This window comes from Littorina saxatilis, linkage group LG15 (genome assembly GCF_037325665.1).
Source record: "Littorina saxatilis isolate snail1 linkage group LG15, US_GU_Lsax_2.0, whole genome shotgun sequence".
Lineage (NCBI taxonomy): Eukaryota > Metazoa > Mollusca > Gastropoda > Littorinimorpha > Littorinidae > Littorina > Littorina saxatilis.
Genome location: NC_090259.1, coordinates 36,373,914 through 36,389,801, shown reverse-complemented (window position 1 = coordinate 36,389,801; position 15,888 = coordinate 36,373,914). Strand labels below are relative to the sequence as shown.

The following is a 15,888-nucleotide window of genomic DNA, read 5'->3' as shown; positions in this document are numbered from 1 at the left end:
AATTACAATTTTCAGATTTTTAATGACCAAAGTCATTAATTAATTTTTAAGCCTCCATGCTGAAATGCAATACCGAAGTCCGGCCTTCGTCGAAGATTGCTTGGCCAAAATTTCAATCTTTTTCTTCTTCTTCTGCGTTCGTGGGCTGAAACTCCCACGTACACTCGTGTTTTTTGCACAAGAGGAATTTTGCGTGTATGACCGTTTTTACCCCGCCATTAAGGCAACCATACGCCGCTTTCGGAGGAAGCATGCTGGATATTTTCGTGTTTCTATAACCCACCGAACTCTGACATGGATTACAGGATCTTTTCCGTGCGCACTTGGTCTTGTGCTTGCGTGTGCACACGAAGGGGGATAAGCCACTAGCAGGTCTGCACATAAGTTGACCTGGGAGATCGGAAAAATCTCCACACTTAACCCACCAGGCGGCCGCGACCGGGATTCGAACCCTCGACCTTCTGATTAAGAGGCCGACGTCTTACCACCCCGCCACAGCACCCGTCTAAAATTTCAATCAATTTGATTGAAAAATGAAGGTGTGACAGTGCCGCCTCAACTTTTACAAAAAGCCGGATATGACGTCATAAAAGACATTTATCGAAAAAATGAAAAAAACGTCTGGGGATTTCATACCCAGGAACTCTCATGTCAAATTTCATAAAGATCGGTCCGGTAGTTTGGTCTGAATCGCTCTACACACACACACGCACAGACAGACAGACACACACACACACACACACACACATTCACCACGACCCTCGTCTCGATTCCCCCTCTATGTTAAAACATTTAGTCAAAACTTGACTAAATGTAAAAAGAAACAAAACTAAAAACAGAGGAAACAAACACCACCGCCACCACCACAAACAAGAAGAACCTAGCTGAAGACAAGCTGTTTTGCATAACGCAAACATGTGCATAACTCAAAATGGTAATTAGACAGGTAATCAATTATGTCTAACAGTCAATTCCTAGAAGTGTGTAACTTTAATAACATAATTATTATAACAACTGAAGGGAATGCCCGTGTGGCTCACCTTCGTCTTAGATTATTTGACTCAAAAATTATCTGGCACTTTGACTCCACAAACAAACGATAAATATCTGCTTCTTAACCTGAACTTAATAACCCTTGTCTTGAAACTTGAATGAGATCAACTAGACGTGATTCATGGCTAGACATGGAAGTGTAATATGTTTGAAAAATCTAGCTAGCTAAATACAAATCAAAGAAAAGGACAATTCCCCATAGTTTTATATACTGACCTTATTTGCTATGACTTGACATTTCATTATGGCTGACCAAGTGTGCATCATGACTGTAGGTTATGAACCCTAAGAGGAGGTGAAGTTTAAAATCTGTAGGTTCAAAAACGATTTTTTTTAATGACTGGAACATTACCTTTCCGCCGGCCATACAGACGGCCACTACTCAGTACTAGGACACCAGCAGTTGGCATGTGTCAATACAGGCGCTGTCCCATCCAACTGCAAAATAAGACATTCTGAGTTTTTAGAAAATGAGCTACAGCACAACCTCTAAAGTATGATCAGCTGCGAAAAAAAGCAGTAAGATGCTTCATTTCAGTTTAATACGATACTAATTTTACAAATTAAAATAGATATGAAATGAAAACAATGCACAACACCTGAAATTAATGCACATGTTTTTTTCGTGGCATACAGATAAAAAGCTACTAGAACTAAGAGGTACATGTTACAAACACTAGAACAGCTGGTGTCAATTACCAAATGGAGACACAAGAAAGAAACTAACCTGTCAAAATATGGTTCCATGGCATATATATATGTGTCATCTCAGGATGTGACATGCTCAAGCACTTTCCACAGGTCTTTACTTTACTTTATTTGGTGTTTAACGTCGTTTTCAACCACGAAGGGTTATATCGCGACGTTTCCACAGGTCATGAGAACTAGTACTGTAATAAAAATTTAAAAAATCATGGCTATACAAATTAAAAGTATAACTCAAAATTTAAAATAAAAATGTATCACTAGAAAACACACACACACACACACACACACACACACACACACACACACACACACACACAGATAACATGTCCTAATCAAACCATTAAAGAATAGGTGTCTGAACTTACTCAGAGATGAAGAGTTGACCTTCTGTTGTTACTGCTCAAGAGATTAGTACTGATCATGAATGCCGCCTCGGGTTTTCCGTGTTCGGCCTGCATGAAGTTCCCCAAGCATCCTCTGTGTAAAGGGATGTCTCTTTGTCACGTCTGTAGCTCCACTGGATATGAGGCTTCTTGTAAAGTTCCTCTGCAATTTGCTGTTCCAGCACTTTCAGTCATCAATATAGAGTACTCCACCTGCAAAAATGCCAATACCCCTAATAATTATGTGTAAAATAACTTCTGATTCATAATGTAGATCTACACCAGAGAGCCAAAATTGTGTGACTGGACAACTGATGGGTAAACCTGATGAAATATAATCTGTACGAGTAATACCCGTGCTCCGCACGGGAATTTTCTTCTTCATTAATTACAGAGTTAATTATGAATAAGCAACAACAAAAACGTGTTCAATGTGCAATGGCACGCGCGTACAGAACAAAATGCCATACATTTATTGGGAGAGATAAAAAAAAAAAAAAGGGGCACAGTGGTGGATTGGCCATGACTTGTGCAGTGACAACAGTAACATATTACATTTAAAAGTAATTGCGACAAAGTTACCCCAAAAAAGCGCTAGCACACACAGAACAACAAAATGTGATAAAACATCAAACCTAAGAAAAGCAGCGTTCATGTGCAATGAACTGCATGCAAACCATTTACACAGCAGCAAACATGTGACGCTTTCTGAAATTTCGGTCAATGTAGCGATATTTTCTTTTTACCAGGCTCGGCGCTTGAATACACTTTCTTTGTTTTCTTGCGTAGCTGCTCGCCATTAGTAATGCAAGAATCTACAGCTTGGTGAAGGCAGACAGTTACGAAGGAAAGGCTAAATCCGGAAAAACAAAAAAAGTGGCTACATTGACCGAAATCTCTGAAAATATGACACATGGGAGTGAAACAAACACATAAACACAGCATTTATTGAGCAAATAGTGTGCACAGTACAAACAAAAGTTTTACACATCAGCAAATAGGAATGAAAAAGTAACCCAGTGGGTTCTGTGAACAATAAAAATCATATAATTGGGAAAGAATAAAACAGCGTTAAATTGTGCCCTTTTCTGAGATTTCAATCAATGTGACAAAATCATTTTGTCACGCTTCAACCAAGATGATGAATGCTAGTTAAAATGTGTAAAAAGAAAATATAACACCAATCATATAATTGGGAAAGAAATATCGTCGCAGTACCCCGACAGCTCGAGTCACCCACAATGAAACGTTTGTACGATTGACTGGACTTAAACAAATTAGCGGCTACATTGACATAAGTGAGGGACATAAATGTGCAAAAAAATGTACCCAGAGAACAATAGTTGTACACATCACCATAATTATATGTCTTGAGACGGGGAAAAAAACCAGCAATAAATGGAACATAATTTGTACACTTCAGCAAACATGTGAGTGAAAAATAAAATGTTAAAATGTGAAATTGGTTCTGCGTTCTGCGAACAACAAAATGTTTACACATGCATTGTGCACAGAGAACAAAAGTTTACAGATCACCATGCATATATGGCATTATGATGGTTAGGCCTGAAGAAATAAATTTGCTTTTGTTTAATATTTCTCTTGGGCTGCAAGCCAGCACAACATAATTAAAACATTTCATTTGCCAAATCAGCGCCACCAAAACTGATAAATAGGACTAAGCATGGAGTATTCATTGCAGGGGCTCTTTTTACATTTAGTCAAGTTTTTTTGTTTGTCATGCTGTGTGCCACACGCGTTGGAGTTGCAGTTGCAGTTTAAGATGATGTGATTCCTATTCTTATAAAGACAAAGTCGATCTCCGTTACACCCCCGCAAAAATTTACATGTGATTGCCCATATGGTATTTGTCAATGGACGCCCACATCAACTCACTCTGCAGAACCGCCTTTCTTGAAATGCGGAGGATTAGCCAAATCAGACACCACCTTTCCCTCGACGCAACCAAGACACTGGTTTTGGCTTTTATTTTGTCGAGACTGGATTACTGCAACTCGCTCCTAGCCGGCCTCCCAGACGCCAAGCTAGACCGCCTACAGCGCATCATGAACAATGCAGCACGTCTTGTGCTGCGCAAGCGCAAGCGCGACCATGTCACCCCTCTCCTCATGACCCTTCGCTGGCTACCAATCAAAGCACGCATAACATATAAAAATATATACGACTAGTGTCTGTGTGTCTGTCTGTCTGTCTGTCTGTGTGTCTGTGCGCGATGCGCGGCCAAGGTTCTCGATGGATCTGTTTCAAATTTGGTGATCATATTCAGGTACACCCTGGACACAACCTGGTCGATGAGATATTTCAACACGTGCTCTCAGCGCGCAGCGCTGTGCGCGCTGAACCGATTTTGGTTTTTTTGGTCTGGATCCACTACCAGTAACTCTTCCTTATCTTCTCCAGTGTTTTTTGCCGCGATTATCTCCCTTCCTCCGTGTGGCGTCAATCCATATTCCCGTTACTACGTTACTAATTTTAGAAGGTCACTGCACGTTACTATTTTTAGAAGGTCTCCAGTGTTTTGCGCGTTTATCTCCTTTCCTTCGTGCGCCGGCGAAGCCGGCGTACACCCGGCAAAGCCGGGTCCCAGGCGCAGCCTGGTATTCGGCTCTACTTCTTCCCGGCGAAGCCGGTACCCGGCGAAGCGGGTAATCATCTAGTATAAAATAGCTACCCTGTGTTACCGTAGCCTTCACGACGACTCTGCCCCTTCTTATCTGTCTTCGCTCTTAAAGCCACACGTCCCCACACGCAACCTCAGATCCGCTGACACAGGGCACCTTGTTGTCCCACGCATCAAACTGAACGCTTTCGGCAAGCGCGCCTTTATCTACACAGCTCCCTCTATTTGGAACTCTCTGCCCATGTCTGTCCGCCTTTCTACCTCTCTCCTTTCCTTCAAGTCCTCTCTAAAAACACACCTCTTCCGGCAATACTTCAACGCCTAGCCTGTTCAGTATCTGCCACATTGAGGAGAGGGGTCACTTGCCATCGTAGCGCGCTGTGGGCCGGCTGGGGACGGGTTGCTATTTCATGTGCCTGTTTCTTTGTTTATTTCCGTGTTTTTCCCTTGTACGTGCGCGCGATAGCTGTCGCGGTGTATGAGTGCGACTACACGTGCCTTGGCGTGTGTGTGCGAGTGTGCGAGGGCTGTATTTTGTATATTGATTATTTGATACATGTATAAATGTGTCTCCAGGAATATGTTTTGTTTTAATCTTGTGTCGATACTATTTAGTTCTGCCTCGTTATTAGCCATTGAGTTTTATCATCATTGCCGAGTTTGTTGTTGTTCTTTGGCCATTTACGTTGAATGACTTGTTATACATTGACATTGATAGTTTTATTCTTCTTCTTCTTCGTCGTTCGCTAGATAGTTTTATCATAAGAACCTTTTCTAATTCCTATTAACTCGATGTTCTTTAACTATATTTATACATAAATGCATATTGTAAAGCAGTATGCATTGTTAGAGGATTTTTTAGTAGCAGTGTTTAAATGTCGAAGCTGCTTTTCCCATTTTTACCCAAGAGACCGACTGTATATTGTGTTATTGTATTTGTCAGACTTGATTGTACCAAGTCCCTACACATGTTGTAATGCGCTTAGAGCCAAATATTTTTGTTTTTTGTAAGGGATAGGCGCAATATAAATACCTTTTATTATTATTATTATTATTTGTTGATGTTCTTTGTCTCGTGTTCTTTGTTTCGTGTACACTACATTGGGGTGTGCACGTTAAAGATACCACGATTGACAAAAGGGTCTTTCCTGGCAAAATTGTATAGGCATAGATAAAAATGTCCACCAAAATACCCGTGTGACTTGGAATAATAGGCCGTGAAAAGTAGGATATGCGCCGAAATGGCTGCGATCTGCTGGCCGATGTGAATGCGTGATGTATTGTGTAAAAAAAAAAAAAAATCCATCTCACACGGCATAAATAAATCCCTGCGCCTTGAAAATGTGCGCGATATAAATTGCATAAAAAAAATTTAAAATCCTTGCGCTTAGAACTGTACCCACGGAATACGCGCGATATAATCCTCATATTGATTGATTGATTGATTGACTTTATCGATATGTCGCAAAATGATTCCACAAAATTCAAAACAGGGATCAGATTTTACCCGCAACTACTGACTCTGAAAAGGTTGTGAAAAAATGGGTTGAATGTGAATGTTTATTCCTGAGACAATGCTTGGAGAGCTTCTCCCGATGTGACTGCGTCATCTGAAGTGGACTGGGTTGCGTTTTGTGTTGCATCAAACATGTCTGTGGATTGTGTTGAATTTTGTGTTGCGTCAATCATGTCGTCATCCATGATTTGACTGAGCGTTAGGACGTCGAGGTGGTTTGATGTGTTTGTAGGAGTGCTTGTTGCTGCAGGGTTGTTTGGTGCAGCGGTGGGTGTAGGTGAACGTAGTGCAGATGAAGATTAGCTGGCTATTGCTGCAGGGTTGTTTGGTGCAGCAGTGGGTGTAGATGAACGTAGTGCAGATGAAGATTAGCTGGCTATTGCTGCAGGGTTGTTTGGTGCAGCGGTGGGTGTAGATGAACGTAGTGCAGATGAAGATGAGCTGGCTATTGCTGCAGGGTTGTTTGGTGCAGCAGTGGGTGTAGATGAACGTAGTGCAGATGAAGATTAGCTGGCTATTGCTGCAGGGTTGTTTGGTGCAGCAGTGGGTGTAGATGAACGTAGTGCAGATGAAGATGAGCTGGCTATTGCCGCAGGGTTGTTTGGTGCAGCGGTGGGTGTAGATGAAGATGAGGTGGCCGACTGGAGGCGTTGATTTTCACGCCTAAGATTGGTTAGTTGTGTGAAGTCTTTGCTCGCTTTGGTTTTTGCATCTGACAATTGGTTGATGATGGTCTGGAAAGATTGCTTTTGTTTTTGTCGAAGTCGGGGTACTGCTTCACAGGCCAAGTTGTGGTCACCGTCTTGAAGTGAGGTCGCAGTGAGTTGGTCGTTGGGACGCCATATCTGAAAAAAAAAATAAAAAAAATTATACCTTATACACAGGAGTATGCAACACTGAAAAATGATTTGTTTTGGCAGGAATGACGTTTGCATGATTACGTCTACATGAACAAAATTTTCTCTTTATACGTTTGCTCATTGGTGTAAAAATCCTGCCCCCCCCCCCCCCCCCCCCCCCCCCACCCCCAAATGATCACACACACACAGTGATGAAAGTGCGCATCTCTTCCCAGCCTTGCAGCGCTTTGAAAGTTGAAAGCATTAAAGGTAAAAGCCATCGTGAAGATACGAACAAAAAGTATGACGTCTAAAATATATAATGATTCAAACACATAGTATAACATAAGTAAATGACAACAGAAAATATACACATGGTTATAACACACACACACACACACACACACACACACACACACACACACACACACACACACACACACACAATCGAGTGCACGCATCCATGCATATACACTCATGTACACACACACACACAGACAAACACACACACAATAAATGTACGTCCAATGGAACGTGTGCGCGTGTGTGTGGATGCTGTTTTCAAGTAATAGAACCCCCCACATGTATGGCCTATGCCATGGGTTACAGAAGTAGAAAAAGCAAGATTCGTTCACCCACCCCCCACCCACCCCCCCCCCCCCCACCCACCCCCCCCCCCCCCCCCCCCCCCCCCATGTAATGCATGGGTTAGAGAAGTAGAAAAAGCAAGTTTCGTTCACCCCCTCCCCCTCCATGTATGGACTGGGAGAAGAAAAAAAGAAACAAAATTATTAGCACAATCATAAAATACGTCTACATAACACAATTTTTCCCATGCTGTTTTCGACCTTTTCCCTTTGACAGTAAGAACAACTTCCCGGCGAATGCCCTCCCCCCATGTATGGCCTAAGCAAGATTCTTTTATGTATGGCCTCTAGGTTAGAAAAAATACCCGAAAGAAGGCAGACACATGCACTAGATTTCAGCAAGATTCCTTGAAATTCCCCCCTCATGTATGGCCTATGCCTGGGTTAAAAAATTAGAAAAGAAAAACAACGAAAGAATGCAGCGATGCATTAGAAAAAATCCTGCAGTTGAGCCGTGGCGTGGCATGGCAAAATCAAATTGGCGGGGGAGTGTGTGTTTGAATGTGTGTGTGCATGAGTTTGTGTGTATGTGTGTGTGTGTGTGTGAGTGTGTATTTATGTGTTTGTTTGTAAAAGTGTGTGTGTCCGTCTGTCTATGTGCGTATTTGTTTGTTTGTTTGCTTAACGCCCAGCCGACCACGAAGGGCCATATCAAGGCGGTGCTGCTTTGACATATAACGTGCGCCACACACAAGACAGAAGTCGCAGCACAGGCTTCATGTCTCACCCAGTCACATTATTCTGACACCGGACCAACCAGTCCTAGCACTAACCCCATAATGCCAGACGCCAGGCGGAGCAGCCACTAGATTGCCAATTTTAAAGTCTTAGGTATGACCCGGCCGGGGTTCGAACCCACGACCTCCCGATCACGGGGCGGACGCCTTACCACTAGGCCAACCGTGCCGGTCTATGTGCGTATGAGTGTGTGTTTTGTGTGTATGAGATTTGTGTGTGTGTGTGTGTGTGTGTGTGTGTGTGTGTGTGTGTGTGTGTGTGTGTGTGCGTGCGTGCATGCGTGCGTATGTACATGTGTGTGTGTGTGTGGGTGTGTGGGTGTGTGTGTCTGTTTGTATAAGAGAGAGAGAAAGAGAGAGAGAGAGTGGGTGGGTGTTTGTATGTGCGTGTGCTTAAGTGTATGTGTGTGTGTATGTGTGTTTGTTTGTAAAGGTGTGTATGTCCGTCTGTCTATTTGTGCGTATGGGGGTGTGTTTTGTGTGTATGAAGTCTGTGTGAGAGAGTGAGTGAGTGCGTGTGAGTGAGTGTGTATGTGTGTACGTGTGTAACTTGGGGTGTGTGTGTGTGTGTGTGTGTGTGTGTGTGTGTGTGTGTGTTCGTGTGTGTGTGTGTGTGTGTGTTTGAGAGAGAGAGAGTAAGAGAGAGGTTTGTCTTTCGCTGGGGTATGCAGTGCCTTGGCGTTGCACTTCTACTTAATTGTTAATGTATCTATATATATATATATACGACTTGTGTCTGTCTGTCTCTCTGTGTCTGTGTCTGTGTGTGTGTGTGTGTGTGTGTGTGTGTGTGTGTGTGTGTGTGTGTGTGTTCGCCATGCACGGCCAAAGTTCTCGATGGATCTGCTTCATATTTGGTGGGCATATTCAGGTAGACCCCGGACACAACCTGGTCGATGAGAATTTTCAACACGTGCTCTCAGCGCGCAGCGCTGAACCGATTTTGGTTTTTCTATTCATCTTCCCAGATCCATTCCCAGTAACTCTTCCTTATCTTCTCCAGTGTTTTGCGTTTATCTCCCTTCCTTCGTGTGGCGTCAATCCATATTCCCGTTAATATTATTAGAAGTTTTTCTTCTTGTGGCGTCAATCGCGTACGGTGCGCCACTCACCCGGCGAAGCCGGCGTACGGTGCGCCACTCACCCGGCAAAGCCGGGTACCCGGCGAAGCCGGGTATTCGGCTTTACTTCTTCCCGGCGAAGCCGGCTACCCGGCGAAGCGGGTATTCATCTAATCTATATATATATACGACTTATGTCTGTCTGTCTGTCTGTCTGTCTGTGTGTGTGTGTGTGTGTGTGTGTGTGTATTCGCCATGCACGGCCAAAGTTCTCGATGGATCTGCTTTAAATTTGGTGGGCTTATTCAGAGAGACCCCGGACACAACCTCATCGATGAGATATTTCAACACGTGCTCTCAGCGCGCAGCGCTGAACCGATTTTGGTTCCACCTCAGCTACCCGGGCCCCCATACCGACACACCAAAACCGCTAGACCACATCACAACGCCAAAGTTCTCGGTGGATCTTTTTCAAATTTGGACACCGTATTCAGCTACACCCCGGACACAATATCATCGATGAGATATTTCAACACGTGCTCTCAGCGCGCAGCGCTGAACCGATTTTGGTTTTTCTGTTCATTTCACCATTCCCAGTAACTCTTCCTTATCTTCTCCAGTGTTTTGCGTTTATCTCCCTTCCTTCGTGTGGCTTCAATCCATATTCCCGTTTCTACGTTACTATTTTTAGAATGTCACTGCGCTGTCCAGAACGCTTCCCTTGCACCCGTAAGTTGTTCTTACTGTCAAAGGGAAAAGGTCGAATCAATTTATAGCCACGCGAAAAATACACTGTCACCTATCTCTAAATATTTATAGATATAGATATACATATATATATATATATATATATACGGCTTCTGTGTGTGTGTGTGTGTGTGTTTGTGTGTGTGTGTGGGCAACACCTGTGGATTTCAGAGTTCTGTTTGTGATGGGGTCTAGCGGCTTTTGTCTGACGCTGACGCCAGTGTCAATAACCACAACGCAGCAGTGCCCTCAGAAGACGGGAACATTTCACCTTCCCAAAGCACAGAAGGCGATGACATTTTTAAAACTCAACGCCGCCGTCAGCGGAAGAAAAAAGCACCCATTGCTAACAGTGATGCCGAACAGGCTCTGCCTCAGCCACAGTCAAAAGTCTCACAACCAGTCAAAACTGGGCCCCCTAGACACACAAAGTCAAAAAAGGTGACACCAAGTCTTCCTCCAACCTTTGCACAATACCCAGTCATTCTCACCAACGCGGCTACAGGTCCAGCTATGTTCTCGAAACTTGGGCCATCACTCCAGTGTCGTGTTTTGGTTGACGCGGTCGGTCAGATAGAAGGTGTACGACCTCTGCCCTCGGGCAAATTCTTGATTGCCTGCTGCAATGAAAAACAACAACATAAACTTGCCAATCTCACCAGTCTCGCTCAAGTGCAAATAAGATGCACTATACCAGAGGCAACAACGGAAGGTGTCATCAGACCCATCCCACTCTCTGAAGACCTTGATAAACTTCAACAATCTCTTGAGAAAGTAAAATCTCTTCAGCGGTTAAAAAACCAGAAGGGGGAACTTACTCAAGCTGTCAAAATCACTTTTTTTAAAGAAAACGCTACCAGATACAGTGAAGATAGTGAAAACCTTCTTTGCTGTCGAACCCTATGTGGCCCCAGTCAGAAGGTGTACTAAGTGCCAGAGATTGGGACATGGCTCCAAACAATGTAAAGCCAGACAAGACAAATGCCCAAGATGCGGTCAAAAGAAAGACCACCCAGTTGACAACTGTCCAAATGACAAACACTGCCTAAACTGTGGCGGTCCCCACTCGGCAGCTTACTTAGGCTGTCCTGAGCTAGTGCTCCGAAGAACAGCAAACAAAATCCGAGCAGCCAAATACATCCCATATGCAGAAGCAATAAGAAGAGCAAAGTTTGAAATAATGAAAAAACAAAAGAAAGACCCAGATACATCTAATGACTCTGATTCAGAAGTCGATGAGTGCTGGGTGCTGAAAATGGCAGGGGGGAAAAGTGCTCCTCGCGGTGCCAGCAAAGCAAAGAGAAACCTGGCTACCTCCCCAGCTTTCGTGGCTGAGATTGAAAAACAGGATTATAGCACTATCTGGCCAGAACCAACAACAAGCCGCATACGCACAGGAAATCAAGGCGGACCAAGCAACCCTCGTAGTGAAAACCCCATTTCAGAGCAAAATATCGCCCTCCAGAGACCTGGACAAAGAACTGACATAAACCCTATTAATAATGAGTCTACTGTTGCCCAGAAACTAAAATCAACACACAATGTAAAAAAGGCCCCCACAAAAGCAGCAGACAAAACAAAGACAAACAAACAGCCAACAACAAACAATGAGAAAAAGGTTGCTGATGCAGAATCTCAAACTTCCCCCACACACGATTATGATGACTTGTTCATGGATGAACCAAAGTTGATGATTGTTGAGGAAGATGAAACACAAAACACACCAAAGCCACAGTCCGAAGACTGCCTCAGACAACATATTTTAAAAGAAAGCTATGCAAAGATGAAGATGATGAGCGCCGAGAACTGCGGTGAGGTGTTCAAATTCGTCACTGGCATCCTAGCTGCACTTATTGAAGCAAAAACGAATGAAAGCCCCGAAAATGTTCTGACACTTCTGACAGGGCTATATACTGAAATATTTAAGCCAAAGGAAAATCCAACTCCACCAGCCTTAAATAAGATACTTTCCACTCAATGCGCTCTTCTCGGCATTCAGGGAGGCAGATCTGTAACAGAGTCTCAACCCCTTGACAACACAATGGCATAGAGAGTTGAGGGGCAGATCAAACGGTCACAACAGACTTTAGGTCTTCTGTGATTGAAATGGATTCAAGAATAAATATACTGCAGTGGAACTGTCGTTCCCTTAACACTGCTCTACCGTACCTTATTAATTATCTTAACCAAAACAACATGTTCAATGTATTGTTGATACAGTCCCCACTCTGTCATGCGGGAAAACTCCCCTTCATATCTGGTTTCTTTTACCCACCCGTCACAGATTATCAGGTTGATGATACGAGCGGAGCACAAACTATCAAGTACACAGTAACCTATGTCAGAGACAATCTGAAGTACAATGTTCACCCAACCCCTGTTCCGGCTGACACAAAAATACATTCAAACCTAGTTGAACTTCTGCTGAATGATGGCCCATCCATCTTCTTATTAAACATATATAACAGAAACATTACCAAAGGCCCGATTTTCAGCTGGCTCCCAGAGCTCGACGGAAGACGCACCTGGGTGATCGGAGGAGATGTTAATGGCCGAAACCCCCTGTGGGATGCCAACTTCCCCGATCAGACATGTGCCGTGGGAAAGAGCCTTGCCACCTATATAACGCAATCAAATGTGTACTTACTAAATGACGGATCAGCAACCAGAATACCCGATATCTCAAACCAACACCCCTCCGCCATTGACATAACCTTGGTTAGTCCCACTCTCGGATTAACAACGGACTGGTGCGTTGTGTCAGATAAATTAAAAAGCGACCACTTACCAATCATGATATCCATTATTGGGAAATCACCACACACAGAGCCAGGCCCAAAAGCCTTAAAATACAATTATAAAAAGGCGGACTGGGCAGTTTTCAAGGACGCTGTCACTAAGTCTGCCGATGCACATACCCTCTTGGATGGCAATCCAGAGTCCCAAGAAAGTATCGACAACAAATATAAACAGCTAAGATCAAACCTGCTGAATGCAATGGAATTGTCAATCCCCAAAACAAAACCTTTTATCGGACCCAGTAGAACTGATCAGAGCCCATGGTGGACAGAAGAATGCAGAACAGCCATCAGGTTAAAAAGAACTGCAAAAGAGAAGTATGATCGCTTCAGGTCTGCACAAAACCACAACAATATGAAATCAACTGAAGAACAATGTGACAAAATTATAGACAAAGCAAAAAAAGAATATTTTGAAAACATGTCCAGCAAAGTGAGCGATTACAGAGATGCTGGAAAAATTTGGACCAAAATAAGGAAATTCAAATGCAGACACAAGCAGGCTGAACGTCCTCTTATGCACGAAGGAAAAAAATATGAAAGCCTTCCTGAAAAAGCAGAACTGTTTGCAGATATTTTTGCAGCAGCAAGCCAAACAGATAAACTGTTATGTGAGCAGGAACTCTTCCGTAAGAAGTGGGAGGATAAACAGGACTTAAACGACCCAGAACTCAACCCTTCCTTAAAAATAAATGCTCCCTTATCCATTCAAGAACTGAAAACGGCTATAGCATCGGTGACAAAAGTCCGATCCGCCTGTGGTTCTGATCCAATAAACTATCAGGTCATACAACATTTACCAAACCAAGGATTAAATCTTTTACTGGATTTTTATTCAACATGCTGGAAGTCTGGCTTGATTCCCACAGCTTAGAAAGAGGCTGTTGTGATCCCCATTTTAAAGCCTGGAAAACCAAGAGCTAACCCTTCCAACTGGCGCCCTATATCTCTGACCTCCCATCTGAGCAAAATCTATGAAAGAATACTAAAATCCAGACTAGAAGATGAAATGGAAAGAAAAAAGGTAATACCCCTGTGCCAAGCCGGTTTCCGTCGAGGCAGGGGTGTCTCGGATCACATTGTAAAACTGTCCTCTAAAATTAAGAAAGCTCTCTCACGCAAGAAGTCTCTCTTTGCTGTCTTTTTTGACATCAAAAAAGCCTACGATACAGTATGGCACCAACGATTGTTGTTCAAATTGAAGCAATTAGGCATCAGTGGTAATATGTTTCAATACATAAAAAGCTTTCTACTGAACAGATCCTTTCAAACTGATTATAAAGATGCCAAATCATCCACTCGCAAAGTTGACATGGGAGTGCCACAGGGCTCAGTAATAGCACCACTGCTTTTTAGCATTATGCTGCATGACATATCGACAATTAAAACACATGGAGCCGAACTGACGCTTTATGCGGATGATATTGCTCTATGCAAAGAGTATCAAAACAAAACCTATAAAACAGAACACAAATTCTCTAAAGAGTGGCAAACAGCTATAGATAACATTGCGAACTATATGCGGGAGAATGGCTTCACTCTCTCTGCCGAGAAAACTGTATTCGTTGTCTTTACAAACCGAAAACTGGAAGATCGAGAAAAGATACAGTTCTCACTAGATAAATCTGTTGTCTCACCCAGTCAGCAGGTGAAATATCTGGGCGTACTTTTTACCTCAAATGGACTATGGACTGCTCACTTAAAGTATCTTTTAAGCAAAGCAAATAAGACCATCAACCTTCTTAAAATACTGGCTGCCCAACCATGGGCAAAGTGCCCAGTTATTCTAACAAACATCACCAGAGCTCTTATAAGATCAAGACTATCATATGGACAGGAGGCCTACTTCTCGTCGGCTCGAAAATGGCTTGATAAGCTACAGTCAGCGGAATGTCGTGCCCTTTGGCTTGCTCTCGGACACCCAAGGCATTCAAAGCAGGCCATTGTATACCACCAAGCAGGATTCCTCCCTCTTGACATGTGGCGGCGTAAGTGCTGCGCAGATTACAATGTTCGAGCCAACACAGTGCAAAACTCAACAAAAGAGGAGCTACAACCGCATTACAATCATGTCCAAAACAAAAAGGCCCACTTTGGCACTACTTTCTCCTCACTGGCTCAATTCAATGCTTCACTCTTTAGTGAAATCAGTGTCGACCCAAATGATGTGGCCCAAAACCCCATATCTCGTGATCCCTCATGGACAATGAAAGAAATGAATTTTGACACAGAATATTGCACAGCTACAAAGGATGATCAGTTATTACTCAGGATACAAGCCCTTGAGCACATTGATACTGTATACAAAGGCCATGTTCATGTTTACACAGACGGGTCAGTGTTGGATGACAAGAAGGCTGGCGCAGCTTTTGTAATCCCCAGCGATGACATGACTGGGAAATTTAAACTGTGCAACAGAAACTCGATCTTCTCAGCTGAGCTCCTTGCCATCTGCATGTCGCTTGTTCATCTCAATCTCAAGAACACTCCTCCTCAAAAGATAGCTATATTCTCTGACTCCAAAGCAGCCATTGAAGCATTGAGATCTAACAAAAGATCAAAAAGACATGATCTTGTCATTGCCATAAAGGAGCTGGCAAATAAAATTATAAAAAAAGGAAGCGAGATTAACCTGGTCTGGTGTCCAGCACACGTGAACGTGCCTGGCAACGAGAAAGCGGACAAAGCCGCTAAAGAAGCTGCCCAAGGCATGGGCGCCTCCGAGGTAGACCTGCCATTGTCTGCTTCTGAGATCAGT

General features: G+C 43.4%; 1 long non-coding RNA gene across 1 annotated transcript in view; it reads left to right on the top strand.

The window, feature by feature from the left end:
- The first annotated feature begins 1,866 nt into the window (after positions 1 to 1,866).
- Positions 1,867 to 15,888, top strand: part of LOC138949211 (uncharacterized) — a 152,267-nt gene continuing 138,245 nt past the window's right edge. The window contains exon 1 of the long non-coding RNA XR_011450193.1: positions 1,867 to 1,904. This is a non-coding gene — a long non-coding RNA (uncharacterized lncRNA). The remainder of the gene's footprint in view (positions 1,905 to 15,888) is intronic.